Raw genomic sequence first — 6,000 nt, forward strand, 5'->3', positions numbered from 1 at the left:
ACATAAATGCTTTCATCTACAGTGAAACATGCTGTAAATTACTGAATTTAGAGGCCTTGTGTCTAAAGGGGGGCCATGTATAAAGGTCATTGGCACTTCAGTAAAGATTATTTCAGCACATGTATTCTAATTAGCACCTAGGGTTTCACAAATGCTCAGACATAGAATGTCAATAAATCAATTACTCAATAGGAGCAAATCACTTTCGAAGGCGCATTAACTTTCTTGAAGCACTAGGCAACTAATTAGTAATGGATTGCCTCTTTGTGCTTATTGGTGACCCACAGAATATAATGTTATCCCTGAGGTGCTTAGTACATTTCCAGGGTAGGATCCAGCAAATCATCACCAAGATTATTTATTAAATTTTTTAAATTGTCCCTTTGCTAGCTGTCCTCATCAGGGAGCCAGGGCAAAGCTGAAAGCAATTGTAAATACATAAATTGGAATTACCAAAAGTAATTGGCACTTGTTTGATAGTTTATTAGGTGAGGTAATGCTAAACTGTTGGTGACAAGAATAAGTTTACTGGCTCAAATGCTACATAAATCATTTTTAAGTATTTGTTCTAAAATAACTGTCCCTAAACAACATGTGTTGGTCCTCTAGGATAGTTTAGGTGTCAACTTGGCTAATACCAGTTATTTGATTAAACACCAACCTAGATAATTGCCACAGAGGTATTGCTTATCTGAGATTAATATTTATATCAGTAAACTTTTAAGGAAAGCAAATGATCCTCATTATTTAAGTTAGCCTCATCCAATCAGTGAAGAGTCTAAAAAGAAAAGGACTCATGTTCCTCTATGAAAGAGAGAATTCTGGAGCAGACTGTCTTTAGATATCAGCTATAACATGAACAGTTTCCTGACTCTCCAGCCTGTCAGTCTGCATTACAGATTTTAAATCTGTCCTCTTCCACAACTACATACATGAGCCAAATCCTTAAAATAGACCAATCTCTCTCTACCAATCTCTCTCCCTCTCCCTCTTTTTAAAGTGGAGTAGCTGTTCAGCAGCTAATAAGTACTAAGTTATCAGACTAGAAATGCAAGTTGTTTTGACCTAACCAATTGACATATTAGTTATATGCTCAGATTGGTGAAAAAGTTACTAAGAAACTAAGGGCAATGTGAACTGCAAAGGAGGTAGGGAAACATTGCAAGAATCATTACTTTCTAGGAGAGGTAAAGAAGAAGAGATGCTGCTCTCCCTGATTGTTGCTTGACTGGCTTTACTGCAAGAATAGCTGCCCTGTATGCCCCACCAAGGCACACTCAGAAACCAAGTAGACACTTGTATTTTTCTACTGAGTTTTCCTCAACATGCACTTATATTACAAGGATTCATGAAGACTACATATGTAACAATCTCCTTGAAATCTCAAGGATCCTACTTCTGATCAAAACTGCCTCATGTCTTCATGTCATATGTCTAGCACCATTTACACAGTGGTTTGCTCAATGACTATGTTCATTGGCCTCCATCACCTTTCTGCCGTGCTTTTCTCCTACGGGTTACATTGAATGACTAAGAGCACTAGAACTGAGACTTATGGGTTCTTTCGCATCTCATAGCTGAATCCATTCTTTCTGAGAACAGTAGTATACCTTCAGTTCCAATGACATTTGGAAATGGATTTGAATCTGGTGCTTGTCTCCGATTTCAAGCAATCAGAATTGAAATTGATATTCATTTATGGCATCATGAGCTAATCTAAGCAAGTTTCAAGGGTCCTGATTATTAGAACTTAAAATTTTCTAAAGATAAAAAGAAGAAAAATAGAAAGTATGGAAAGAGAGATCATCTCAAAAATAAGTGTTCATTTTGAGCTTTCCATCTAGTAGAACAACTGATAGATTCCTTCAGCAAAGGGAAGTCAGAGAATTTGCTAACATATGGAGCTACAATATAAAATAAGTTGTGTAGAGTTTCTGGGGGTATTTCTTTTTTGAGATTAGAGGATAATTAAGAATGGCATCAAAACAACATAAGAGAACATGAGTAGATGCGTACTAATGTGTGAGTAGTTTAGTCTTGTTTTAATATGCATCAACCAATCCTTTGCAAGGAAGTTATGTACTGTCACACATACACACACACACACACACACACACACACACACACACACACACACACACACACACACACACACACACACACACACACACACACACACACACACACACACACACACACACACACACACACACACACACACACACACACACACACACACACACACACACACACACACACACACACAGAGTCTCTCAGCTGATTTCTTATTCTTTAACATTTTTTTTTGCTCCAGAAAAGCACAAACCTCAATTCCATTACTCTTCTCTGGATATTCAAGTTTCTATATTTAGGAATCTGAATGTTGATTAAGAATGCCACAGAAATCATGGGTCTGTATCATTAAAGATGTATGGTCTCCCCAACTTAGCCATTCAACTACTCCTTTCCTTGCCCTGTGGTCCAAGTCCCTGGTGTGACTGACTGACAAACTCTTAGGATGAGGGAGATTTAATGTTCATTTTGAAATGTTTATGCTGCTACAGTGCTATGATAAGAGTCTCTCTATTGGCACATTTCTGTGAGTGTGTGTGTGTAGCAGAGTGAACCATTCCCTGTGGTATACTTGTTGAAAGACATTAAAACAAAAATAAGCTCTAGCCTATGTCTCTCTCAAGTATTAGCCTCAGGGCTTTCCTTTCCTTTGTACAGTACTTTCAGTAGAAGAATCTATGTTTATTGACCACATTTTCTCTCTTAGTCACCATGCCTCACCACATTGAAGTTGACTTTAACCACCTTACTCCACTTCACTATAATTTCTTTTATGCCATCCAAGTGCTTTAATTCCTAATCCAATGGACACTTTTCTATCTTCAACTAGTTTTCCATTGCAGTAGTATTTCATTAGAAGCTGGAAACTGATGGCTTCACTCCAACAAACAAAAGAACACAACACAAAGCAAAAGAAAAATGGCATTGCTCTGAAAGCTTTTCACTGTCTTGAAACTTTCCCTCTTTTGCCTACAGTGGCCACATTTATCTGGATTTTCAACCTGAGTTTCTGATCACTCATAATCTCTGTCACAGAATTTTTCTCTGAAGCCTCAAATAGTAATACTCCTTGAGGCACCTAAAAACCACAATCGTCTATGGGTCTCTATGCTCTGTGCCATTGCTGGAAGGAATCTTCAGAATGCATAGCAGAATTTACTCCCTGCTTGACTTAAAACCCTTCAGTCTTTGACCAGGATGAATTCCAAACTCCTTAGCATGGAGTTCCAGAGCAGTTATCATCCAATTCCCACTTCGCTCTCCAGCCTCATCTCTCATCACCCCATACCTTTCCCCCTATACTCAGCAACTTTATGCTACAGTTCTTCTCTAAATGTGACTTGTTCTCTCCTTGTACCCACCGCCTTGGGAATCCTTCTCTTACTTTTATACTGTGCTCAGATGTTACGTAGCTTGTAGGGCAGCCAGGGTTAGGGGTAATACCTGACTGAGCATCTTACTTATCACTATCTTTGTATTTTAATTGCAACTCTGCATACTTATTTGCTACAGCAGGTTGAATTGTTTCCAGAAGGGATTATTTCACCCATCTAAAAACATACATCTTGTATATATATTTATGTAATTTGGGGAGGGGAAGGGGAATAACAAAATGCTGAAACAAGGATACAGGATGACCCATGGCACAAGAATATTCACAAGACACTATGTTGGAAATGATCTTTACAACTTTGGTGGGGTGGGGGCCAAGGAGGGAGGGAAGAGGAAAAAACAAAGAAAGGGGTAACAATGTTTGACAAATGTACTCATTCCTTTACTCATGTAACTGTAACCCCTTTGTACAGCATCTTTACAATAAAATAAAAATTAAAAAAAAAACATACATCCACACTCCTGGTTTCTGAGGCTTAAGGATAATCTATGCCTGGAGCCGGTAGCTCACACCTGTAATCCTAGCCACTCAGCAGCTGAGATCTGAGGATCACCATTTGAATCCAACCCAGGCAGAGAAGTCCCTGTGAGACTCTTATGTCCAATTAACCACTCAAAAAAAACTGGAAGTGGAGCTGTGGAAAGTGGTAGAGCACTAGCCTTGAGCAAAAGAGCTCAGGTTCTGAGTTCAAGGCTCACAATCAACAAAACAAAGAAGGATAATCTATAACTCTGTGTCATCATTAGCAGAACCTACTGTGGCAGCCATAGTGGGCAAACATCATGGGGATGCCTCTGTGTCCTAGTGACCATCACTGCTCCTCAACAACCCCCCTTCCTGCCATTCACTCCTCATTTCTCAGCCAATCACTTGAATATAAAGGCAGTCCTAAAACAGAGAAACTGAAAAATATGCACAAAATCCTGTAAGATCATGAGGCAAAGCAATAAAACATACTCAACATTTTTGTCCCATTTATTAACTTCTTCCTTTCCTTCTAGAATTCATCCATTTTCCCAATTCCCATTATGCTCCAGATGAATGTCTGGGACCATTTAAATCCACCCCTGACCATGGCATTTGCCTCTTAATGAAGAACTTCCAGAAAGTCAGGATAGCTGTTGTGGTTTATTGCGGGGGGGGGGAAGGGAGGGGGGCAGAAATGTTAATATCATACAAAGTAAATTTATCAGAAAAAATACTATAAAGCACAAAAAGGATGTTATGTGTACCCATGAAAAGATACCAAGAAGATTTAATTATCATCAATAAATATCCACCTAAACATAGACTCTAGTAACATACATGACAATAACTAGCAGAATTAAATCAATAATTTGACTCAATGTTTGTAGCACTAGATGTCAAACCCATGCATACTAAGAAGTACTATATCATTAAGCTATGCTCCCAGCCCTCTACTCAGTAATTCTAACAAGATCCCTCTAAACCCATAGCTAAAGCCAACTAAAAATGGAGTGAAGAAATAACCCAATTCAGAAGCCCAAACACACACACACACACACACACACACACACACACACACACACACACACACACACACACACACACACACACACACACACACACACACACACACACACACACACACACACACACACACACAGAGGAGGAAGGAGGGGGAGGAGGAGAAGGGGGAGGAAGGAGAGAGGGGGAGGAGGCAGAGGAGGGAGAAGAGGAGGCAAAGGCAGGGGGAGGCAGAGAAAGAGGACACTGGCCAAAGCTGAATGACCAAGAATTTAAACAAATATTTAGCCAAAATCTAGAAGCCATCATCACAGAATGGACTTCTAGAACACAGTAATCATATCTCAAATATTTAAAATAAAATATATTTAATTTTTATTATTAAAAAGTCATAATCTAATATTAATGTTTGAAATAATAATAATTTCTTAAACTTATTTCCTACTGGAGATTTCCTATAGACACTACTTTATACATTTGGAAGATGAAATACATATTCTATGCATTCATTTCCTAGGGTTGCTTATGGCAGGCAAGGTGGCTTAAAAACAAGGATACAGTCTCTTTCAGCACTAGAGGTTGAACATGCCTTGCTTTTCTCCTAGCTTCTAGAAGTTGCCAACAACCAACCATGGTCATTCATTGGCTTGGATTTATGTCACTCCAAATTTATCTTCCCTCGGTGGGTATCTGTATATTTTCCTGTGGCCTTCTTATAAAGACTTAAGTTATTGAGTCACTCTTAACTCAAAGACTTTATCTCCATATAAAGTACATTCTGCAGTTGCGATGAAGTTTTAGGGAACACTATTCATCCCATTACGTTTTTGGTGGAAAAACAAGATAATTTTTTGGCTAGCCCATTTTATCCAGAGATATAGTGTTGGTGATGTCACCCCAAGGTCATAAGATTTCCTTCCTCTCTAATAGCAACTGAATTAGACAAATAATTACAGTTTTCAACTTTCTTTATTCTGTTATGTGTTTTGCTTACATTTTATAAACAGTTTAACTCAACAGGATATAATATTCTTCTTAACATTATC

This window comes from Dipodomys merriami, unplaced genomic scaffold (genome assembly GCF_024711535.1).
Source record: "Dipodomys merriami isolate MVZ:Mamm:240054 unplaced genomic scaffold, mDipMer1.0.p SCAF_3, whole genome shotgun sequence".
NCBI classification, from domain to species: Eukaryota; Metazoa; Chordata; class Mammalia; order Rodentia; family Heteromyidae; genus Dipodomys; species Dipodomys merriami.